Raw genomic sequence first — 25868 nt, forward strand, 5'->3', positions numbered from 1 at the left:
TAATTGTTTCCTTCCACCTCTGCCGCTTCAATTTCTGAACTGCTGTCAGGTGAGGCACCCTTTAAAATAAGTTATTTCCATCCAGTCTGCTGTAATCCATAGCTTTCCAATAGAGGAATGAGTGTTGAAATTTATTTTTCTTACAACGGCTCCTCAGAGCCCCAGGTAAGATAAAAACCTGGCTCTTTAGGGCTATGCGGTACGTGTCCTGCACAGCCTGCAAGCAGAATAGATGATCCTTCTTCTGTGGATGAAAGCTAAGGAACAAGTGGATAAGGTAACTTTTCCAGGAGCCTGGAGGCAGTCTGTCCCAGGGGTGCTGCAGGTGTTCATGTCAGACACACACCACCCTGCATTCGCATCTCCCAAGGACCCAGCTAGCAAACAGGGAAAGCCAGGCTGGTTTTAGCAGTGCACATACTTTCCCAGAAGGACAGAAGGCCTTGCTGCCTATCTGTGTCACGTCTGTTATCATGAATGTCAAGCACTTTACAAACAGAGGCATTAAATGTCAGATCCTGCGCCTTACAAGACCTGCTTGTAATTTGAATGCTCAAACAAGCTCTGTGGTCATCTTATTCCCATTTTCTTCCTCTGATAAATGGTGTCCCTTGTAGCACTGCATTTTGAGGTGGGATCAAAAAGCCGTGCTCTTTATGCTGCTCTGGACCTTCATCCCAATGTCCTCATCCTCCTTCCTGATGTTTGAAAATACTTAGGATCAGATCTCCACCTGGCCCTCTGCCTTAGAAATAGTAACATGCATTTGGGGTGAGATGTTCAGACCCCCGTGACTCTGGTATCTACCTGTGCTGGTCCCTTTAATAATCAGACCCAAGCCTTCCCTCTCAGCTGTGTTCAATTGAGGGCTACTATCCTCAAGAGCTTCAGCCTAGGCATAGTTGCTCCATAACTTCTCCTGTGGCGTTGTCTTCCCTCTTGTCTTGGGTAAGTAAGATGGGGCGTGCTTTATCTATTCCTCACATCTTATACTGCAAACTATCTTGTGGCTTCTCTCCTTTCCTGGTTTTCTGTCAGTCCTATGTATTTGTAGGATAACAACAGTGCTCAGGGTGGCCCAGCAGTGATCTGGTTTGTGTCCTTAGGAAGATAACAAGGCTTTCCTGATCCAATATTATTGCTTTCCCCTTAGTGTACTGTGCTAGTCCCTTCCCCACCCCTGGCAGTGAGAATAGCTGCCACGGTTGCCAGCTCTCTGGCTGCTTGTCCTTGATGTAAAAGCTTTCCCCGAGGAACAAAGAATGTGCCAACTCCGAGTGCATAGGTGACATAAAATGCTAAGCTCTATTCCATTTGGCGTCTTTGAGACGGGGTTTCTCATTTGCACTGTGGCATTGACACAGTAAAATAATACATAAAGCACACATAATAAATTAAAGCAAATACTGCATGCTGGTGCCCAGGAATTTAGAACTTGCTGCATGCTCTGTGTGGGCTAACTAGATGCATTTTAATAATTGCAAATGAACCTGTGGCCAAAAGAGTCTTTACTGAGCACACCTGTAATGAATGCTGATGCTGCCCTTCCCCACAGAATGCTGATAATCACATTTGCTAGTGCATTAGAGCTGATTTAAGGGTAAACAATAGGTTCTATCCGAATTTGTTTTACAACCTATTGACTGTAGGAGGTAGTTTTTCCTATTCTTGAAATATTTGTAAATATTTTTACCAAGCCTTCACACTGCAGTCGTTTGTGTGCTTTTTTATGATTTTTTTTTTTTTTTAAATTTACTGTGGTCTGACAACAATTGTGTTCACCCTCCATATAACCCAAAGAGCTCGTGGTTGTTCCCTGCCCCCCCCCATCCTTTGTTAGAATAATTGTTCTTCCCACAGTGACTGCTGCATGGTTTGTAAGCTTATTTCAGGCTCAACTGTGGGGATTAGTGATAACACTGCCTATTGTATGAAGGTTCATATTATTTAAAATTGGAACTAGAACAAAGGCAATTCAATTCCAGTTCCTTGCTCTATGGTAAAACAGCATTTACTGACACTGTCCAGGAAATGCAAGCAAGGTATGAGCTGAGTTTCTGTCTGTCTTGAGGCCAGGGAAAGGAGTTAAATGTGGCTGGATAGACAGACAAAGCATGCGCAGCAGGGGAGAATGACTTGGGTTGCCCCTGCCATGAAGGTTCCTATTAACACCTCGTTAAGCATTGCCTTTGTCCTGCAGATAACCAGGTAGCTGGAGCAGCAGGAAGGGGATGTGGTGTTGCAGCAGAAATGCCAAGGTTTTAGTTTCTCTTTCTTGTTTGCTAAAATCTTCCAATTCAGTAGGGTCTTGGGGGCATTTCAATAGATCCACACCACCAGTTAACACTGGTGCTAGGGTGCTCCCAGCTTTGGTGGTCACAGTTAACTTCATGCACATGGCCTTGTTGTGCATAGCTGGGAAAATCGCATTTGATCGAGGCAGGGAGCTAGAGGTGTCATCCCCTTCCCTTTTCTGCATGGTTCAGTAACACGAACCCAGCAAGTAGCCCATGATGTGTATGTACATGGTTTAAACCAGCCTAATGCTAGGTATGTTTGCGAGAATGCCCTAGACCCAGTTCATGTTCTGTTGGTACTTCCTGAGCTGGTGTCCTTGGGCATTTAGCACCTTTCAGGAGGCTTCTCCTGGCTTAGCTAGAGCAGAGGAACTTGTGGCAGGACTGCATGGTCATCCTGTCCCTCCTGGAGAAGGCTAGGAGTGCAAGGAGAAGCCAGGCTGGCATGGCAGCAGCACTGGCCTTTCTTGGACCTCTCCTGTAGGATTATGCAACTGTATATCCCTGTCAATTCATGTCTTCACTCTTTCGATTTCATTTTGACTTGAGATTTAAGGGATGAAGGAACGATGTTTCTGTCTCTGCTTCTATGGAACTTCTGTAGCCATTGAGGTTCTTACTATAATACTTCTGTCAGCAGTATTCAACCCTCTATCCTATCCCACGTGGTGATGCTGACTTCCCCTTTAGGCTGGGAGATGCCTGTTGTGACCTGGTCCATAACCTGCCCATCATTATCCCCTCCTATCCCAACAGCAAAAGGAGGAGAGAATGCGGTATGTGTGTGTGTGTGTGTGCAATGGGGGCGGTGAGAAACCCCAGACACACAAAAGCTGGAGGAACGACCAGCAGCTGTAACCCTGGCAACTGTGTCTCAGGATTTGAATGTAATTATACCTCGAACGTGATAAACACTCCGAAGGACTCTTTATGTGGAGATCATACTAAACAAGTCTTTGAAATTACCCTCATCAAATATTGATAGAGGGAGAGGTTGGGTTTTTTTATTTTTTAAAAATAAATAAAAAGGGAAAAAGAGAGAGAAAAGGTGAAAGCTTGCACTTGCCCACAGGCCGTGGCTTAATGAGGATGTGTTGGTTTATAACCATCACGCAAGCCCCGCAGAGAGCTCTGGTTTGCAGCAAAATTAAAAGTGAGGGTGGGAGAAATAAGAGAAATAAAACAGCCAGGTGAGGCGGCTGGGATTATCGATTGGCATTTTGTTTTATGTCGGCATGCAGGAAAGTGATCCCAATAAACACCATTTATCTTGCCCAGCCAAGGCAGTGAAGGTTTAATTGCTGCTGGAGGAGAAGAGGTGTTTCTGAGGGTCCATTGGTCAGCAGAGCACTGAAGGCAGGGATGTCCTCCCATCTGTGGGTTTGGAGATTGCTGGCAAAGTGTTCTCCATAGGGAGAACAGGTTTTAATCCCAGGGTGCTTCTGGTGCCTGTGGAGCAGGCTCATAAGAGGCATAACTGGAAGGGGTGACACTGGCTTAGTGCCAGAGCTGTGCCCTGCAGGAATGCTCCAACACTCATTTCTCCTTCCTGGCACTCATCTCTTTCCTTGGAAGAGGTTCACTGTGGACTTTTCATGGCTCTCGCAGTGTGTGAAGGGAGGGAGCTGAGCTGCACTGCTCCATTTTCACCCTCTCCTTAAGCCCAGTAGGTGCGAGAGGCGTAGTTCTTAAAAGCAACAGGATGAGTTCTGTTGGGACTGGCTGTCGTGCTCAGCAGATGCCTGCCAAACGCTTAAAGGATGTTTGATGAGCCGAGCAGCTTCTCATCTCTTGAGTGATCTCCCAATAACACATGTGACCAGGAAAAAGAACAGGTCAAGAACAACCCTGCGCAGAAAGAGGGGGCAGCTGAAACTTCTTCATAGCAGAGGTTCTGGAGATGTGGAGGCGTAGCAGAGGAGAGGTAAACGGCTCTTCACTCTGGTTCTGCAGGCAGTGAGCGTCAGGAGGAGGAAAGTGGGGTGACCTAACTTTGTTGAATTGCTGGTTGTGAGGTACTTGTTGCTTTTGTAAGTTTGTTTTTAACACAGAGAAGAGGCAAATGGCTGAGAATGTGGGTGCCCTTATTGCAGTTTTGGTTGTGATGAGTGCTGATTGCTTGACCATAGGTAACTGCCCTGTGGACTGGTAGAGACCTGGGAGATGAAGGCATGTTCACTCCATGTACTGGGGTGATGTGATGGTGGCATGCCTGGCACTGCTTTCATGTCACTGTAGGCTTTATTGCTTAGTAAGTCCTTGCAGAGGAAATCTGAGCAACAGAGAGGCAGCAGCTGTCACCTTGATGGGATCCATCATCAGGACTGTGGCTGGAGGTGGTGGGGAGTGCAGCCAGAGTGCAAATGGGACACATCAGCACTTTAGTATGAATGATGGAGGCATGATGGGGCTACCAGCTTGATGGAGAGCCATACATCCCTGGTAGCAAGCCCCTTCCCTGGGCATCACTGGTTTTGGCAGGCCTGCACTTAAAACTGTCTCTTGGTCATTTCAGAAAGGGACATGGCAAACATCTGAGCAAGAAGAAAGCCACTTTTCAGCTTCAGCCATACTGATCTGCAAAGTCAATCTGATGCCAAAAGAAGTGCCAGGATAGATAGAGGTTTTACAGTCTGTGACCAAACAGGAGTGTTGTGCAGTTGAGACCCAAACGATGTGCCCATCACTCTGGTGTCCCTCGTTGTGTGCCAAGGCAAACATGCAACCAGTTCTGTTTGCTGGAAACAGCGGGCACAGCTATGACATGCAAACACTAGAGACTGATCAAACACTGCTGGCTATTTTATGGGCTGCTTATAAACAGTTGGAAACCTCTGTAATGCCAGGGCTGAGTGTTAGTTACTGCTGCTGTAGCTGGGAGAGAAAATAAGGGGGAATTGCATCTCTAAAGGATTTTGCCTGTGTTGTTGGTACAACGCAGAGGATGACTGTGTAGCACAAGTCAACTGTGACTCAGGCTTGCAAAGCGGTAGGTCTTGTTAAACTCCTTGGTGCTGGGAGATGACTGCTGAACAGCATGTAGTGTGACAGAGGGACAGAGCTGCAGGTTGTCTTCTGAGAAGTGTTTTGCAAATGATTTAAAGAAGACTGCAATAAACCTATGGCTACTGTCTCCTGCAGAGCTGCTGCCTGAAGTAGTTTCCCATCCAAGAGCAGATTGGGGTGGATCATGTATAGCATGTGATGGTGATCACTTGCTGTTAGCTGGACCAGTGGAGAGGGGTTTGGACAACATTTTGTAGCTGAAGCCTTTGGGGAAGGATCCAGATGGTGTCTGCATCTTTTGTTTGTTGGGGTAAACATAAAAACTTGAAATTTTGAAAACCTTCCATCTTCCTTTCCCAATGAAATTCTGCTTTCTGGAGCTTTTGGAAGGGATGAAGAAAGTTGGGTTCCTAGGTAGCACTCCTGCACCTGGCACTGGCAGAAGACGTCAACGGCTGTGCAGATGCTTTTGAAGGAAGAGATGCTGCATCATGGAACTGTGAGAGGTGCAAGTAGTAGGGCAGATGTAGATGAACATTGCCCAGGGAGTGTGAAAGTGGGAAATAACAGATGATGTTATAAATGATGCTTTGACCTCTTGCTGTGTGAGGTGGCCAGGGTGCAGGGAGTCATTTAACAGAACAGGTGAATTCTTGGGCTGAGCCAGGCAAAGAGTATCCTAGCAGAGGAGCTGCTTCTTCCAGGAAAGCTCCCAGAGCATCAAGCTTAGATGGTTCCTTTAAAGGTTAATTCTCACTTTCAGGCATCTGGAATGAAATCTGGAGTGCTCAGGGGAATTTGACCCACTACAAAAATCTTTATGTTTGTGGGGTTTTTTTTGTCTTTGTTTTTCAAATGTTAAGATTCGCCCTTATTCATTTCTTAAGGGGGGGAAACCCAACAAAACCTTCCAAGCTTGCCTCCCAGTGCAGAAGCACAAAGAGGCAGCCATTCCTGGAGTCAGTAGCAGGGTAGACTGCGCTTCCTCCTGCTCCAAGGTGGCAGAATAAAGAGCTCCTGCAGTCATCTTTTTTCCAAGAGTTGCATTGTTAAAACCTTCCTTGGGGAAATCCAGGGAGCATAATTGCTCTGGTCTGACTCTGCCCGCTGAGCTGCTTGAATTAAGTGGGTGTTTTGGCATCCTGAGCAGAGCCTTGTGGGAAGTGACCTTCGCCTTCCGCCGCTGCACTCTGCAACCTGCCGCTAATTAGGATGGAGAGAGCCCTCCTTTGTTTTCAAATACTAGTTTACCTCTGTCTTTACTTTCTGCCGGGAGCTGCCCGGTGTGACTCGGTGCATAATGAACGGGGCACAGCAGATGGTAGTGCTCCAGAGCCGCGAAACACCGCTTTTAACATCGCGAAGCCGAGCGGGAGGGAGAGGCTGGGCTTTGAGCCGCTCACTGGGTCTATTCACAGCAAAAGCCCCTCATTAGCCAGTGTCAGAATTAACATCTGAAACCACGCTTTGTTTAAAGGAAAAGGAAAAGTATTTCCAGGGCTCCTTTCATTCAGTATTTGTAAACTTGGGAGGCTGGGATAGGGAGGCGCTTCAACAGCGTCAATGCAAGGGGCATCGCTGAAGTTTCGACATGGGCAGGTGGCTGGTCCCTTGAAAGAGATGGGCTTTGCCTGCTCTTGGAACCGTTTACTCAGGTCATCTCTCCCCTGTAATGGTCTGAGAATTGCCCAGCTCTGGGCACTGGGTTAGAGGCTGATGAAGAATTCCTGCCTTTTGGAAAACCCCTTCTTTCCAACCTAAAAATGGTGGGACAAAAGTGAAGTTTTTAAAGGTAAAGCTCTGCATCTCTCCTGCAGGAGAAACTGAAATATGGGGCATTTAGAGGGTTTAAGCCAGATTTGCTCTCAAAGAAGATTAGCTAAACTGTTTTAAATTTCTATGTGAATGTGCCCTGTTCAAATGTAATCTGGTTTATCATAATTTGCTTTGGAAATGAGTCTGGTAAACCCAATTAATGTAACTTCAATCCTGAATGAGAGCACCCTGTAGGGATTTGCTAATTTGGAAGTAATACACTTTAAATCCACACCTTCGACTAATATGCCCAAGCTTTACCTAATGCTTCTTGTGAGATAGTGGTTAGCCACATCTGGTGATATAAGGAACCCAGTTAGTTTATTTGGGTGTAACAAAGACCCCTACCCATGCTCTAGAAATATTTAAGACCCAAATTCTTCTGAAACATTTTGGATCAAGTTAATACATACCAAAAAACATCAGGCAATGGGTTAGCTGACCAGCAGGTTGGAGATGTGGGCTCCAGACAGGTCAGCTTCCAGGAGGGCATCTGAGCAATGCAGAAACACATCTTCAGGCAGCAGCTACTGCAAACCACATCACAGCCCGCTAGTACTTGTAGCTCATCCCTTTGCAGACCTGTGGTCCGTAGGGCAGGAGCCTGGGTTTTTGGAATGCGAGTTTGGAGGCAATGCACGGTGGTCTGAAAAAGCAGGTCCTGACCCCTTGATGGGCAGAGGCCACTCTCTGGCTGCTGACGGACGATCAAGGGGGTTGCTCTGATGTGGCCAGAACCAGAGCATGGAGGAGCAGTCAACCCCTCAGCCTTGGCATATGGTGGCTGTTGGAGGTAAGGCCATGGCCTTACCAAAAGTAGGAGGGAGAATACATCAGGTTGTAGGAAGGGTGCTGTGGGTCTGTTGTCATGTCCGGAGGCTCCAGATATGCACCTGAGCAAACAGAGGGCACTTCTGTGCATAACGGTGCTACTCATACTGTTGTATGTACACTCATCTGCTCTTGCTCAGCTATAGGATTGCCTCAAAGTAGGAACATTGAGCCCTCTGAGGTCACATAGTGCCAGGCAGCAGAAACAGCAGTGGACAGAGCAGAGGGTTTGTTGCCCTGGGATTAGCCATGCACTAAGACTGTCTTTTGGTGTATCCTGTGGCAGGCATCTGGACCCTCCTGGGCACATGATATAGCAGCTCTTGGCTGGAGCAGGAGGAATGTGCCGTACACCTGAAACAGTGGGAAGAGCTGCAATGTTCCAGGCAGTCGATCAGGTATTCTGTGGAGGGCAATGTGCTGGAGAAGGCAACGTACAGAGACTGAGTAACCTACCCTGCAGGACACTCTGGACATGCCATATCAGCTCTACTTCAGCACCTGCTGGTGGCATGGTGTTGCCCAGGTTTATGAGGTCTCAGCAGCTTGTGCTGCTCTGCTGGCCACAGGCTGCCTTTGGGCAGATCTGTCTACATGGAGCAGATGCTCAGATGGTGTCTGCATGGAACCAGCTCAAAGATAACAATTGCAGGAATGACTGTGCTGCTCTGGATTGGAGCTGGCTCTGCAGGAGGTAGCTCAGCTACTTCTGATCTGCTTGGGCAGCTCCCAGCCTGGGTAATCTCCTCTCAGCAGATGGAAACGTGACCATGCAGCAACCTATGCCGAGTGTTTCCATTGTGCTGTGTTCATAACTGCGTATTACCCGACCTGAGCTTTCTAAGAGTTGCCACTCAACAAGGAAAGTGCTTGGCAGAGCATGGTGTGGGCCTGCCATCTCCTGTGCTCAGCACCAGTTTTCCTTGTGTCCCTAGATACCGCTGAGAGAGATTGAAGCTTGGATAGAAGCGCCGAGTTGGCAACTTTTAATATTGCTGAAACATAATCAGCTTTTGCTTCTACAGCAATTAGCATGTTATTACCCATAATGTTTTGCATGGCAATTTTGTTGTAAACATTTGTACTAATTCACCATAACCTAATTATTTTTATGACATGTAATTATGAAATATTTTTGGAAGAGTAATGGTTTCTTTTTCTATTTATACCATTATTTCCTGGAAGTGTCAGATATTTTTAACATCAGGAAATGGCATCTCCCCCCTTCCCCAATTAGACTTTTCTATTTACTGCCTCAACTTGCCTGGGTAGCGCAGTAGCTGGGAACATGTTCTTGTGGAGATGTGTGATGGATTCCAGGAGAGACTAATTGAGCTGTAATTTGTGGTAGTGTGATATTTAAATGGAGGAATATAACAGGTGGTTTTCTTCTCTGCTCAGTGGGTAGGTGTGATCAGTCCCAGTTGCAACACCTGCCATGTCCCCTTCCTAAGTATTTAGGAAAGAGTGATGTGGTGAAGCTATAGCATTAGGACCATGCCTTTCAGGAATGCAACCACTCTGAACTTGGAGGCAGGACCTCTTGAGGGAGATGCTGGTGGGATTTGCTCAGATCTTGCACATGGGAGGGCTGGCATCCTGGAATAAAACAACTAAGAAACTCCTCAGCCCACCCTGTCTTCTAGCTTGGTGTGATTGTGTCAGTGTGCTAGGAGGATGGGGATGCAGGGTACCAGAGGGGATGCCTGAAGGCCAAGGAGAAATGTCTGTGCTCTGGTTCAGGCTTCAAAGAAAGATCCTGAGCCTAAGCTACAGAGGCAAATAGAGAATTGGTGCCTGGAGCACAGGAGTGACAGACCCAGCCTTGAGGGAACACTGCGATATGATGAGAGGTGGTTTTGAAAGCCTCTAGCCGGGGAAAGAAATGTAATTTGTCTTGTCTACTCCCCAACTGCATTCTGCTGGCTTGGTGACTGCAGCAGGCAGGGAGCTGCTCACCCTGCTCCCAAAGGTTGTAGCAGCAGTCAAGCATGTGTGTGTTGCATGCGCTCAGCCAACATTTAATGGCAAGAGGCCTTCTTTCATCTCATTCACAGAGGCACCATATAGAAAATATTCAGAATTCAGGCTTAATCTTAACAAATATGAAACTTGGCAGACTGAAAGGCTTGTATATCTTGCCTGATCTCCAGTCTGGAGAGGTCTCAAAACGGAGCCGCGTGTAGTACATTGACATTCTAGAAGCACATATAAGAAAAATAAAAAGGCATTTTTAGATGACTGTATGTCATATAAATGAAATTTATTTCAGTGCCTGTCATGATATTTGAAGCAGTAAAAAAGTCAGTAATTGCTGGTCCTTTGGTTGCATAAGTTCTTGATGTTTAACTCTGAGCTACATTTATACAGCAACTTTTAGGAAATACAGTCAATTCTTTGTCTGTCTTTATGTCTTCTGGTTGGTGTAGATGTAGCTGTACAGTGTGTCAGCCATGCTGAGCGTGGCGAGTGTTGCACGGAGGCTGCTGTCTCAAAAGTTGCCTCAAGTTATCTGTTAGTCATGTGCTGCTGCTAGGGACCGTGGAACTTGGATTAGGAAAAACACACTGGCTTTTTAAAATCATTCTCAGCGCTGGATATTAGTGCGAAGTCACACTTCCAGAAAGCCTACAAGTAATCAGAGGTGCAGATCTGAAATGATACAGTCATTTTTGTGACAGCAAGACCTGAGAATTGAAGTGGGCTGTTATGTGAGGAATTTTAGCAGCTCTTTGCCCTTCCTGAATACCAACAGCCTCCCGCAGGTTCCCTCATAAGCAGCTTGTCCAACAGCCCTTCTTAAATGAATCTGCTTTGTTCTTTGGGTTATTCATTACCTGTGAGAAAAGAGAAGGTGACTTGCAAAGTTTTTTCATCTCCAAACCCCAGTGTTATCCTCGATCTTTCTGCAGAAGTAATGAATTGTCTATACACAATCTTATCAAACATCTTGAAAATGAAGTGAACTCTGCACTGAGTTGTAATCCAGCTGATAGTTGCTACTGAGGTTTCCCTTAACAAAAGCTGAGTATTTTCTGTCCAGCTATCGCTGTGATTTTGTGTTTTCCCCAGGGATCAGCAACATTATTCTGTACATTAAGTTAAAAGTATGTTAAAACTTGATGCAATGTTTGATGTCTTTCAACTGAACTCCCTTAAAGGCACCACCATGAAGCATCCTGGTCTAGCATTTTGAGAATTAGTCAGTGGTATCTAGAAGGTCTCAAGGGGCTGGCAATCAGAGAATCATAGAATAGTTCGGGTTGGAAAGGACCTTAAGATCATCTAGTTCCAACTCCCCTTGCCAGTCCTTCCGCCATCACACTGGTAGTGTAGGGGGATCACTGTTGTATGTGATGAGTTTTCTACATGGGATGTGTAAGCAGTTAGCAGGACAAGTGCAGTTGCAATTGGTGAAAATTAGTCCCACTTTTTTTAATACATATGGGAAATTGTATCTTGCATCTTGGTGGGGGCAAACAGAAGGATATTTCTGTATTTCCAAGGTATCTGGTAAAGATCAGACTGTTTGGATCTCACGCTATGGAGGTCAGGAAATTGGAAATGGCAGTTCACTGCAATGGAGAAGTTTCCTAGCTTATGACTGGAAATAACACAGTCAAAGGTCTCTGATATACTTTGATACTATAGGAGATATCTATCAGGTTGTGTCAGTGCTTTGTTTTTCCGAGGAATGGGTAAAAAAAGAGTGAGGCAGAGTCAAGGGGCACCTCTTCTGTATCAAGAATCTTATGAAAAGGCTCTTCTTTATCACTGCTGGAGGTCTTATGAAGACTAGAGTTAAATATAAGACAGCACGAGCCAGATCTTATTTGTGAGAGTAGCCAGATTATTATCAACTACTCATAAGAACATCCCAAAGTATTCCACCTGCTTCAACTTCACTTGCAGAACACAATCACCTCTGCCTCTGATGTAACCTGCTGTGCTGTGTGCTTTATATATATGTGAAAGTAATACTTTATTAACGTGTATTATGTGCCTTGGTAGAGGGGGAGGTGAGATAGGCAGCCTATAATGGGTGATCTTGAAGCAGCTGTCTTAAAAGTGCTTGTCAAAACAGGTTTTAAAACTATTTATAAAGGTTGCGTGAGTGGCAGTGTGTTAGCCTATGGTGTACCCCTGTGTGTCAGCACAGCAGTGAAGAAAACCATGTGCAGAGCTATCTTCAGAGCTACAGTTTCAGATGTACCTGAAGCCAAGCGTGCGTGATCTCATGCCAGCCATGAATTTCTATTATTTGTTGTGATTCCACCTGAAATGTGCTTGTGGGTTTTGGGTTTTGTTGCACTGGGGTGTTGAGGGAGCGTCATGGCAGCCAGCAGATGGGCTTGCGTATATACGGGAAGTGGGCTGAGACATAAGTGTTCAGAATTTATGGTGGACATAAAGACCCCTGGAAGTGATTGATTCTGCTCATTGCTCATGCAGATAATGACAGGTTTGAGAATGAAACAGTAACTGATAGCCTCTGAGCTGGGAATAAAATTTATCCTTCTATGATGTCATCATGATGTCATGCTTTATTGCTGCTAATTTCAAAATCTATCTGAGCCCATGGCTGTTGCCACCATGCTGGGGTTCATGTGTGTGATACCACATGTGCTGTCAGCTCCAGTCGCTGATGACTGTGCTCTTCTAATTGTGATTTAAAGTGCTTTCCTGTCCTGATGGGGGAAGTTACAGCTTTCTCAGTGCGTAGTGTGCTCTGGGCCAGCTGCTGCTGCTGCTGCTGAGGAGGGAGCATAATTTGGAAGGGTCTTTGGAGGGCAGTGAGTGTAGTTTTCATATGCTGTATGTACAGAAAAAATACAGGGTTTGTGGCCTGGAGGTGACTGTCAGGGTCAGAATGGTTATTAAGGGATTAAAGGGTGACTAATGCACGTAATCCTTGCATGCTTTGCCTCCTCTCTCCCAAAGGAATATTGAACTGATGTTCTGTAAGGACAAATAGGAAGGAGAGGAAATAAGGGCCAAGGCTCATGCATGGTCAGGTTGATTGGTGGATCTACATGGTACTCATTTGAACATGCTTTCTGCACAAATGAGGAATTTGTGGATAAAAAAGGCCCCAGGTGATAAGTGGTGTACCTCTTAATTCTAACAAGATGGCTTTTCCTTCTGTCCCAGGGAACTGTGTCTTGTCCCTTCCGACAAAGGGAGAGCCAGCTTTAGACCCCTGGCTCTTGGACATAAAGCGGGCTCTAATCCTGCATTTCCAGGGACCATACTTCACAGGAGAGCACACGAGACCCTGCTGTGGACTAAACCATGGTAAGCTGGTAGAGAGCCTGGAGCAGATGTTTTGCCAATATACTCCAGCTCTTTTTGTTTTGGACAAGGAAGGCTCCTGCAACAGGTCTCTTGCTTGATTGCTGGCATCGCCATGTCTTTTGTGTTTTCACACCAATTGCCTGACAGCACACGTTAGTCCTCTTCAGCCCTTTGGACTTCTGTCTGTAAATCTCTGTGCTGGTTATTTCTAAGTGGAAGGATTACTTTGACATTTCTGCTATGTCCCATCCTCCCTCCAGCCTTCTCCCCAGCTGGCTGAACTGTATCTGGATTTCCCCGAACAGAAGGGTAGGCACAGGAGCAAAGTCTGTCATTTTTCCTGCAAAGCCTGTGGCAGCAGATTGCAACATTTTCTGTCGGTTCATTAATTACAAAGTCATTAACTTCTGAGACTAGCAAACACTAGAAATACCAAGGTTGCTCCTCAGATGTTACAAGTAACATACTGGGTAGTTCTGAATTGGTAGAGATGGCTCAAAAGCTGCCTTATAATACCTGGAGCTCTGCTGTGACGGGGCTCAGGGCGATCTTAGTGGAAGAGCCAGTGCTTTGCTGTCCAGCATAACTCATGCAATAGGGGAGCAGTAAAGAGTACATGTGGTATCTGTGGTCCTGGAACAACGGGTTAAGCTTGGCGTAAGCCTGCTGCCAGCGTATCGGAACAACTCTCTGAGAGCAAAGCGATGCTGTTTTCAGATTGTGGCAGATATGTTGTTCCAAAACTGAACCAGGAATCCTTAGGAAGTTGACAGCAAAATTTTCACTGGTGTTTTGAAATTAGCCTCTCTAATGGGTGCCATTTGCTGCAGAGGGAGGAAACCAAATCACAGAGCAGCAGTGACACTGTTTTATCTTATTTTTTTTTAATGTGTATATATTTTATTTTTAACAAAGTGCCCCTGTGGTGCAATTGGCTACTTGCTCAGTGCAACAGCACCAGAGAGGAAATTCCTTCCCAGTGCTCGCAGGTGATCAGCTTACACATTGGAGCATGAAGTTTGATTACCCTTGTAACATTTTATTAGCTTGCATAGCTGCAAATGTTATTAATGCTCATAAAATTATCCAGTCCTTTAAAATGTCTGTTCCACTGGTGTGTGTCTCCATGACTTCCTGGGGTAGTGGATTCCAGAGGCGACTGTGCTGGGTCAGGTCGTATTTTCCTTTTATTTCCCTCAAATCTACAGCCCTTCTGTTTCATCAAGTATCCCCTGGTTTACTTTTAAATTAAGGGGCAGGCTAATGTGAATCAGCAAACTGTGCTCTTTCATGATTTTAACGTTTTTTCTTTGTGCATACATGTGTATAACGTATTTATAAGTAGTGTACGTTTGTGTATATATGTGGATGTGTGAATATACATGCGTGTGTATGCACTGATACATGTGTATACACATGTGTGTTTACTGTGCCACTTAAGCATCTTGCTGGGCAGCTTGGGTGCTTTGCTGCAGGGATCACCATCCCCCTCTGTGTGCCTGTGAAGGATGCTCTGGGAGGCAGAGTAATAACAGGGAAGAAAAATGTTGCTGTGAGCTGTGTGTCAGCAGACTTCAGACACAATGGGGCCCGTGTTTCCAGACAAGCCTTTTTAGCTAATTAGCTTAGTAAAAAAAATCTATTTCTTTCCTTAAATTCCTTGCCATCCATCTACCTAATAGAGTCAAGCAGCTATATATTGTGTGTGGGGTATGCAATGCATCATCTATCTCTAGTATTTATCTCGTTGCTCCCAGCCTGGTCTCTCCATCTCTCTGTCTACAGGTGTTGCCAGGTTGCCCATTCTGGCAGTGACTGTGATGCAAACATGCTGGAGTTCTCCCCTTCTGGGTTTCCCTTTTCTGTCACACAGCAGCTCAGCCATGGCCGTGTCCTTGCTTGCCCACTTGTATTCCATCCAGAAAGCAGACACTGCTGCAGCTGTGTGGTCGGAGTGACTTTCTCACCTGGCTTTGTATAACCTATGGAGGGTATGAAGTGGTGCTCACCATCACCTCTGGAGCTGGGATGGGTGAGCAATGGGGCTTTGTTGAAATCAGAGATAGGTGCTTTGGCTTCAGCATAACTCAGGCAGGAGAATGCGACCCCTGAATTTTTGTTGTGTGGACAACCATTTGTAATCAAGTGGGAACATCTCTTCTGGAAAGACATCTAAATCTGAAAGACCCATATGGCAACAATTTTCACCTAAGGTCTGTGTCTGGACATTTCAAGCTCCAGTCTGACTGTTGGATTGCTGTTAGCAAGATTAAAGAGCTACTAACATCAGAAATTGTTTTATGTAGGAATGCAAGGACCAGAGTCAAGTTGCTTTTTAACATTCTTCTTGGGGAACTAAATCAACTGAACTCCTTAAGGTTCTCACTCTAAATTATTATTGTAGCCGTTATCTGAACTCCTTGTTTCTGACACTTTTTTGGAAGTGTGAATACAAAAACTGGACGCAATGTTCTTGCCAGCACCAGGTAGCAATGTGAAATACAACTCCCTTTGTACTTCATTGGGCAGAGCAAGTGTGGTTAGCCTCAGCTTGATGCTAAAGCCTCAGAGTGATGCTTGTGTGTAGTCAGATGTCTACCTTCACCTTTGCTCACTGTCCCGAAAGTGGCTTGCTAAGCCCCTCTCTACATCTCTGTGAAGTGCATTGCACTTGGAGATGATGTGTGTATACATGTGGGTTGTCAGGTACTTAGGGATGACAAATGCTTGTTAAATGGTGAGCTGGTTACTTCTTTCCTGAGCTCAGTTTTTGTTTGGAGCTCTCTAGGTGTTTGAGTAGCATGGAGTCAGCTCCTCTGGCTGGAGGAGATGGGCTGACGCATTGAGTGCGTATTTATCTTGAATCTTTCCTTTCAATCTGTTTGCAGCCTCATGTTTGCTTGTGTGAAATTGTTGAACCCCCATTAGTTTACCAGGAAAATGTATTTTCTACAGGCTGGTGAACTGTCCTTGTCTGGAGTTGCTGTGCTATTATCATTTGCATTTCTTGCAAATGCTCTCAGGCGTTCTTCAACGTGTCACTGAAAAACCTTGAACATTAACAGCGAGCTTCTGAGGTCTGTCGCCTTGTTCATGTATCTTTCACTGCGCTGCTTGTTTTAATAACAGAAATGGAAGTGTTGGGCAACTCTTTCTAAAACTGTCTGAAAACAGAACAAAACCCCAGAAAATTCTGGAACAGAATGCTTTTGTTGGCGAGAGTTAAGGTTTGTAAATATTTATTCTTTACAAGCAGAAAATACCAGGCTCTTGTGATAGAAAAAACAAGCAACTCAAATTTAAAGTGACAGCCCCCGTGTACGAATCGTGGGCCTGCAGGAATGTCAATAGGTCAGAACCAGTTGTTGCGTTGGCATGCAAGCTCCTCTACCATTGAAATTCATGGGAGTGCTTTCTACCCTTTGCTGTAGTGTAGAAAATAGACACAAGTGCATTTGTGTCTCTGTGTTCCTCTTGGTGTAGTATCTTACCAATGCTGTTGTCCCAGAGTCTGCCTTTGCAGCTGGAAGTCCTCCTATGTTCACTTGCCCTGTAAGTAGCCTCTCCCTGGTAGCCCCTTACATGGATCAGAGATACTCTACCTTTCACAACCTGGCCAGTGCAAACAGTACCTTATTTCTTGCCCATTGAAAATTAAAAACACTTCAAAATCTGCACTTTCTGACGTGTGCTTGATTGTGAAATACAGATAAGAGAAACTCAATAAAATGAAGGCTTGGGGCTGCACATAGTAAGCAACCTCTTTACACACACTGGAAAAATAAAGTGCTTCTGCCCCCAACACAAGAGGGATGTGGAGCTGTTGGAGCGAGACCAGAGGAGGCCACAGAGATTCTCTGAAGGCTGGAGCAGCTCTGCTCTGAGACAGGCTGAGAGAGCTGGGCTGGTTCAGCCTGGAGAAGAGAAGGCTCCTTAAGGGGAGACCTTGTGTCTTATGACCTCCCTGTGAGGGTGCTGAGGCCCTGGCACAGGGTGCTCAGCGAAGCTGTGGCTGCCCCATCCCTGGCAGTGTTCAAGGTCAGGTTGGACACAGGGGCTTTGAGCACCCTGCTCTAGTGGAAGGTGTCCCTGCCCGTGGCAGGGGGTTGGAACTGGATGAGCGTCAAAGTCCCTTCCAGCTCTAACCATTCTATGATTCTAACTGATTGACCTACCCTTGTTAATGTGAGTTCTCTGCTTTCCCCCAGTGTGTGGTGGTAGCTCTCTGCGATGGCTCACTGCAGTGTGTGTGAACATCAACCAGCAACTTCTGGGAGATGATTCTGTGCTGTGTGGATGCAAGGGGAAGACCTTGAAAATGTTTTTCTGAAATGAGAACAATATTCTGCAGCAACTGCTCTTGACTGGCCTGCAGAGTGTTTTATAAGCAGTGTAAGACATGGAAGATGTGCACTTGCTCTTTCTGCTAGGGTGCAATGCAAAACCCCACCACACGGCTCTGCTTTCCCACTTGCTCTTGGCTCTGCTCATCTGGCTGCATTTTGAAGGCAGGTGGAACAGTGACTCCAGAAAGACTTCCTTGCCTCCTGCTAAGGGTCAAAGTAGGGGGTTTGCTGACTGCTGGGGCTCTCTGAACCTAGGTGTGATTCCCTGGGTGCAGATGACTGGCATTAAAGGGTAGATTTCACAGCTGACTCTGGCTGGCTGGACCTTCTGGAAGCAGCATGAGAGAAGGTTGACTGGAAAATCTGATGGGGACTTGGCTTTCCAGGATCTTTATTTTCCTGCTAAGGGTGGGGAGGCTACTATGGTGGTGGTGGTGTGTTTTGCGAAGTCAGGGTGGAAAGCTGGGAGTTGGGCATAGGAAGTCTTTTGTAAAATAAATTAAATAAATAAAAGGCAAGTGTGGGAAAGGAGCTGAAGACATGACAAGGTAGCCTTTGTTCTGCTTTGTATTCTCACTTAGGAGTAATCTGTTCTGTTCTGCATTAATCTCTGGTTTACTGTGCAGCCTCGGTGCTTAGACACCAAATCCTCAAAGGAAGCATGTGTGAAGATACTCACAGAGGCCACTGCACCCCAGAACTTCAGGGCTCAATTCACTTTTTGTGATCAATAATTCATTACTTCTGTGGTACCTTGATTTCCCCATCATAGCGGGTGGGCCACATTTGGATAGCAGGAAGGAAAGCTGGGAGCTGAACCGAGCAATGACTCCTGCAACCGGCGCAGCAGTGATGAAACAGTTCAGCAAGGAGCTGGAAGAATGACTGGCATGGAGAGCCTGGTGTCTCCTTTAGCTGTGGCCTTTGTGATCCTGAGTGAAAGGTCACTGGCTGTAGCAGATCCTTTCAAAACTATGATCCTCTCTGAATCTGCTAGCTGAGAACTAGGCGTGGGGCAGTGGAGAGGTCAGTGCAGGCTTTGGACTGCGGTATGTGATGAGCATTAGCAAGCTGCATCGTTTCCTCTCTGCCATTCTTCAGAGTTACTGCTTTTGGCAGGAATTAATGGATCTGGAGAAGGATGCTGTGGTTGAAGCGCCTGGGTCAGGTAACAGCAGGCATGGAGGTGACAAGGTTGGCTCTGCCAGCTGTTTGACAGTCCTGTCTGCCGCCTAGCAGTGTGCAATTAGAGTTCTGCAGTGCGCATCCCTGCGCTTCAAGCTGTGATGCTTCTAATTCTCAGGCCCCACAATTTGGACCTGTGGGCGTGCTCCACCTTATGAAAACGGCCACCTAACGTGCCCTAGATGATTAAGCTGAAATTGTTGCGTTGGTGAGTATGTTTTTCACCACGGCTGCTCTGTCTGCCCTGCCCCAGTGTCAGGCTTGTGTGGTGGCTTCTTCGCATTGCTGACTTTTGCAGGGCTGGGGAAAGCAGGGAATTTTTGTCTTCTCCTGTGCAGTTAATTAGGAAGCATTCCAGTTTGTGCCGTTTGGTGGGGAATGTATCCAGGCTGTTCAGTGATGCTAGCAGGGAACAGACCTTGCAAGCAAAGCAGGAATTCCTGATACTGCTACCTAATTTGGGTTGAGCTCAAATTCATCAGCCAACATACCCTAACCTTTAAGTCTCAAGATTGCAGCCCTTGCTGCAATTATTGGCAGTAGTGAACAGAAAAAAAAAAGATTTATTTAAGAGTGGAGAGGTTAGTCTGTTCTTGGCCTGGGATAGCTGGGTGGCTGTGTCAGGTCGAGGAGTCGCAGCAGGACTTAGCTGATAGAAGACGCTGAATTCACAGGGAAATAAATTGCTTAGCAACTCTGAGTGGTCTTCACACAACAGGTCAACAGCAGCTCTTGCTGGTAGCTGCAGGCTAAACAAACTAGTTTGGTATACCAGACAACTAACTGCATTAAATGGCCTTTGGGATTAGATGAGAGAAGTTGTGGATGCCTCATCCCTGGCAGTGTCCAGGGCCAGGTTGGACAAGGCTTTGAGACTAGCCTGGTCTATTGGAATGTCCCCCCCCACCCAGGGGACTGGAACTGTGTGGACTTCAGGGTCCCTTCCAACTCTAACCCTTCTAAGATTCTACGAGCTCTGTGATGGGATTAGGCCATACCCTGGAGCTCCTGGAGAAATGCCTACACTTGGGAAGGTGCCTCCAATCTGAGCATGCAGTGAGGGAAGCTGGTGTAGCACCACACAACACCTAAGTGCGCTCCTTATTCTGTGTTTTCTCATCAGCAGCTGCTGGGGCTTCATGAATGGGAAAGGGAGGTGGCTCATGTGCTTCAGGCTGGAAGGATAATCTATGTACATGTGATTGACACTGGGAAAACATTACTGAACCCTTGCAGTAGGGTGGAAGCTCATTGGGATTCAGGGCTCAGTCACTATTCATCCTCTGAAAAATGCACCACCTGGCAGGATCATTCACCTCAACCCTCAGTGACAGAGATAGCCACCAGCTCAGTCACCACTGGGGCATGTCACTGGAAATGACAAACAGTGGGGGAAGGAACAGGGCATAGGCAGAGGGGGATTGAACAGGGAGTGCGTGAAAGAAACCTCTGACTTGGATGAGCTCAGAGAACACTGAAAGAGCAGCTGCCATGGGCTAAGTGCCATTCTCCATCCTCTTCTGAATAGGTGGGTGAGAGACGCCTGCCTGCCACAGCAGTGGGGCTGCACTGTCTGGGGCCAGAAGGCTTGGAGAGGGAATGGTGTGGGCAGGAACAAGCTGGACCATTTGGGACAGAAATGTTTTGCTGAGCCAGACCAGGGGTTCATCTAACCCAGGTCACTGTTTCCAGCAGCAGCAGGAAGTGCCCTCTGGAGAGAGCCAGAGTGATGAGTCTGGCCCCTTTTGCCATCCATTCTCCTTGTGCCCAGCATCTGCAATGTTTGGAACAGAGGTATTAAAAGGTATCTCTGCCTTGTCTCTAGTCTCTGTTTGGAGTGGTTATTTTTGAATCTGGTTCATGAATCTCATTCTGCTGATGGGTGGCCCTGTGCTTTGATGCTGATTACCGTCACCCACACCCCACCTTAGTTGTTTGCAGTTGTAGTATCACATCTATACAAGGATTGAAGGAGCCTGTCTCCTCCAGCCTTCCCCAGTGAAGGAGATGGGGTGTTGTAGGGTGGTTGCTACCATTGCAGTGTTACTTGCATCTTCATGACAAGTCTTGAACTCCAGTGTCTTCAGCTGAAGATAGTTTTGCCATATCCTGGCAGCTGGAGGGAGCTGCTCTGCGTGGCTCTCTGCCACTCTAATGTGTGTGGGAAGTGCCTGCATGGGCTACATCTTTGTCCTGTTCCATTCCCATCTCTTGGCATGCTTAAACTTGTGGCTTGGGTAAGAGCTCCTGGAATGCGCAGTGGACGTAAGTGTTCTTGCTGACCTGACTTGTAATCTTTGTTGCTGCCTTAATTAAGGGTCACCCCAATTCTTATTGTTGTGCTCACACTCAGGACTCAATGGACTTTTCTGATACCATAGCTCTTGCAAGCTGGAGCCCTAGGCAGGGGGATGAGAGATGGTGTCTGCCAGTGGGTTGCTGTTAATCTTGATGGCTGTTGTTGGCTTGATAGGTGGTGAGCTCCGAGTGGATCACTCTCCTCTGGGGAGGCACCTGCTTGCAGTCATTAACCTTTATTTGTTTTGGCTTATTTACTCAGGTGGCAAATTAGGTCAGATTGAAGTGGCTTACATTAAACTGAGCAATGGCCACTCAAATCTAGAGTGACCGTGTCCACACAGAGGTTAATTCAGTTTAACCTGATCACTTTAAAGCTACACTTGCTGCTAAGAGGATGGATTTCCATCACTGTCCCTGCACAGGTTTGTCTTTTGGTGGGGCAGAGGAGGAGCAGCCTGCTCCCATGCTTGGAGTAGGGAGCCCAGCCCTGCTCTTCCAGTATGTACCTCTTTGCCCAGCTGCCCCTTGAATGGTAAGCGTGGTTCTTGGTAGTGTATCTGTTTGTATACTGATTTAGCTAGCAGAAACAAAATGAGTAATGCTAATTGCTGTGGTTAGACTCCTTTTAGTCTCTCTGACTTTTACAGCCCCTACCATGCACAGGACAGAACAAGGTTCCCAAGAGGAGCAGAATTAACTAGTGAAGTAATAAATCTCCTGATTACTGTCAGGTGCTGGAGGGTTGCACGAACACTGTAACTTTGTCAGTCTTTGGCTGAGTAATAATAAATGAAAAAAAGAACCCCAGAACATGCTCCTCTGGGACCTGGAAACAGTCCAGCCAATGCAGCTCTGATTCTGGCCCATTTGTTACAGCTAAAGCAGAGTTTTGCCTGAATTGTTCTCTTGTTTGGGGATTGCTGGAGTTTTTGTCTAGTTCCTGGTCCTCTTCTACACCATCAACTGTGTGTAAGACCTTTGCAGGTTACCCCTCACCTCTGTCTCCCAAAGGCATTGTATGTCTAAAGACTGCAAGGTGTTAACATATTCTAGCAAGGCTGGATGAAGGACTAATCTTGATGTAGATCCCACCTGAGATCCTTCCTAAACCTGCAGCAAAGTCTCAGTATCAAAAAATGCTGGACAAAACAAATGCTGTAGGTGTCCAAATACCTTCCCAGGCAGTAGACTTAATCCTCAAATATTGTCTTGAAATGGCAAGCTACCATCCTTACTACACTTATCACTTGACCCTGTTCAAAGCCCCATTGCTCCTTTGCAATGGCAGGTGTCACCAGCAGTGGAGTCGCCATGAGATCAGCCTGGTGTACTGGCCTCTGTCAGTAACTATCCCAGTGCTTAACATCACCAGTAGGGCTCTAATGTTAACGAGTTGTGCCGAGCCTTCATGAAGAAAGGCTGCCTTGCAGAGCTCAGGCTGGAAGGAGGAGTTTACACTGTGATTTCTCAGAAGCAGAGGCTGGGGTTGTGCCTTCGGTACAATTTGGCTACCCTAATCCAAACCCAGCCTGCACAGATGCTCTGGGGAAGGTTCTGGCTAACAGGAGCTGGTCTGGGTGGTTGTAGTGGCTTCTGTCCTTGAAGTCCTTCACTTTTATTTGAGCTTCATCCCTAAGAAGAGAGGTGAGTTTAATCCCTGTAGCCTGTGAGCTGGAAGGAAATGGAAGGGAAAAGAACTAGTGTTGCTGTGCAGAGGCTGAGATCAGTGGGAAATCACAGTTACCTCCCAGATCTGCAAAACACCAACTTCCTTAAAAGTGAGCACTTAATGTGGAAGGAAACAAGGAGACTGATAATAGATATTACCCTAATGAATAAACAAATGCTTTAAAAGATGGACTCCTCATGCAATGTGCTTTTTTAACTTGGTATCAATTTGCATGCTAGTCAATTTGCATACATTAAATACATCTCCCTTTTTGCATCGAGTTCCCCCTCCCCTTCACTGTAACATCTCGTTACAGTGCTGCTGAGGTTGAGGCGCTGGTGGCTCTGGAGGGGATATTAATTTGCCCAACACATGCTGTGTAGGTTTTTATCACTTGCTGCACATTGGCCCTAGTGTCTTTTGAAGTCGCTAGTGCCTCGAAGGGCCTTCTGCTTCAGGTAGTTGAAATGGAAAAGAAAGTAAGGGGAGGAGGGGCTGCCTGGAGAAGAAATGCACAGGGAAGAAAGGAGATTGTTTAGGTTATGTTAATTCAACAGGGGAGAAAATGAGCAGCATGGAAACCTCTCTCCTCTGCCAGAAAGCCTGGGCATCTTGGGTGGGTGCGTGGTTGTCTTGCTTCTTGTTTGAGATTAAATATGCCATCTTCCTGTGAGCCACATAGGAAGATCTTGGTGAGGAGGAATGGGCCAGTAAAAGCCTCAAGAGGAAACAGTGGGGTGGAGGAAGAGCTCGCTCACTGGGCTCTGCAGTGCGCCTTGGCTTTGAGATGGGAGCTGGCTCACTTGCATGTGCTTAAAGGGGGATGTGGAGGTTTGTAGGTAGCAGGTGGTAGGACATCCCATTGTGGTTTAGAGTGCAGAGCTCCTCATGGGGACTTGGGAGGTGGCAGATCTCTACTGCGGTAGGAGCTGCTGCTACCCCATGCCGCATTTTCCTCATGTGAGAGATAGGATTAATGATGCTAAGTGCTTTTAGAGAGCTTCAGGATGTTCTCAGAGCATGTGCTGAGGGAGAGGTAGGGGGAGCTGATCTCCATGACTTGGATGTCAGTGAGAGAGATGTCTTGGTGAAAACATCATGGGGCGTTGTGACATCCCTCTGTCTTCAATAGACACAGATGTAGTTCTGCAACTGTAAGATCAACTCACAGGCTTCCAAAATGCTGCTGATGCTGTGGAAAAACCTGCTGCTGTTGTAGAGTGGAGCCCAGGGGATGTGTGTGTGTGTGTATGTTCACAGTTCCAAGTACTGACCAAAACCCCTGGAAATGTTTTGAGGAAAGAACGAAAGAGAAAATGTCTTTCAATTAGTTCAGCATTTTTCAGCCTGTTCTGGTTGCAATCAAGAACATTGTACTGAGCTCAAGTGCTTCTTTGAAAGAGCCTTAAAGAAAAGCGTCTGGGGAAATGAACAGAGGAAGTGACCCAAGTCTAATCTAGACTGATAGACTGAGGAAGACACATCCTCACCAAGTAACAAGGTCCCTTCGCTCTTCCTATGCAACGCTGGTTGTAGCCAAAACTCCTGCAATGTGGCAATTCAGGAATAAATGTCAGCAGCTTCTTCATGCCAAGAATATTTGGATGTCAGCAGAAAGAAGAAATGTTTCTGATAAACTGATGCAAATGGGATGCTGGGATCAGGGGTGAGATCAGCCCTAGGTAGCTCTGATCTCATGCAATTTCCACGCATGGAAAGCACCGCAGAGCAAAGGGTCTCTGATCCCCGTCCTCCTCAAGAAGCCTTTGATGTAATAGCTTGTATTTCACGTAAATACCAGCAAAGGAGCATGAAGTGCATGGCACGCAGGCATTTTTAATGAGAGAGGATGTGAAAATCCATACCCTGATGAAGCAGGCTTTGTACTGTGTGCAATTTGAGCACAACAAAAGGGAGCTCCTGCCTTTGTGAGTGTGTGGCAGTGTAGCAGGCAGGCAGGAAGGGTGAAAAAGGTGTATGAGAGTGAAATATCTCACCCCATATAGTGATTATGGCTGGCCAGGGATAGGGCATAATCACCATACTTATTGTAGGGTGATCAAGTCTAGGGTGAGAGTCCACTGCACCTCATTACTAGCTCCTTCGGAGCAGAGATTATTTCGAACTGAAGGAGAGATGTGCCTGTAAGAAAGGCTGATCTTTGCTGTGAGATGTTCAAAGTGGCTGCTCTCAAACCCTGCCATGGGCCAGCAGGGTGGGATGGAGAGGGCTGTGGTGTTTGCATGGGCCGGGACACAGGATTGGAGGGACTTGGATGTACTGCAGTGGACTCTGGGCCACCTCCCCAATCCCAGAGGTGTCCCACTGTATGCGGGGTAGCGCAATAGATGCTTAAGCAGGGGGGAAGCCCAACCCTGACCCCCAAGATACCCTTTGGTTAGAGCCAGTCCAGCCAGTCTTATTCTGAGAGCTGCTTTTCAGAAGGAATATCCTGAAATGCGTCCTTTGGAGGACGCCCTGCCATACAGGATATCGTAAGAGCTGCCGAGTGAAGTATCCGGCCCTGCTCCCTCCTGGCCTGGCTGGCCCCACTGGCGAGATTGTTTCCACAGCAAGAGAACAATACCTCTCCTTCCATCCAAGAAACATTTATTATATGATACGTTTCAGATGTCTCTTCAGGGAGGAGGGGAAAAGCAAAAGAGAAATATATCTCTTTTTTAGGGCGGCACGGCGTGATCCATTCCATAATGGATTAATTATCCCCGCGTGCAGGCAGGGTTGGGGGGGAACGTTCAGAGCAAGCGCCAGGGTTGCCTTCCAAGCGGAGCAGATGTAGATATTTCTAGCCTCTTTTTCACAAAATAAAAGGAGTGATTAATAAATTGGGAAGCTTTTGCATTCATTATAATTCCCTCCCTCTCCTGGTTTTCCTTTTCCCTTTGATTGCATGAAACGCAGAGTAAGGTAAGGAGTTTAGGAGCCTATTGTGCTGCTTTTTCCCAAGCCCTTGTCAATCTCCCTGCTTGCTTTCATACCTCTGACTCTTTTTCTCTCCCTTTAAAGCCCTCAGAGGTCAGAAGCATTTCCTGGTTTTCCTTTGTGTGCCCTGAAGGAAATGGTTTGGGCAGATAATCTGCTGGTATAAATCGGCACTGAGGT

General features: G+C 46.5%; 1 long non-coding RNA gene across 1 annotated transcript in view; it reads left to right on the plus strand.

Annotated features, from left to right (window-relative positions):
• The first annotated feature begins 872 nt into the window (after positions 1-872).
• LOC136012199 (uncharacterized) overlaps positions 873-25868 on the plus strand; it is a 65427-nt gene continuing 40431 nt past the window's right edge. The window contains exon 1 of the long non-coding RNA XR_010611608.1: positions 873-948. This is a non-coding gene — a long non-coding RNA (uncharacterized LOC136012199). The remainder of the gene's footprint in view (positions 949-25868) is intronic.

This window comes from Lathamus discolor, chromosome 3, assembly GCF_037157495.1.
Source record: "Lathamus discolor isolate bLatDis1 chromosome 3, bLatDis1.hap1, whole genome shotgun sequence".
Classification (NCBI taxonomy): domain Eukaryota; kingdom Metazoa; phylum Chordata; class Aves; order Psittaciformes; family Psittacidae; genus Lathamus; species Lathamus discolor.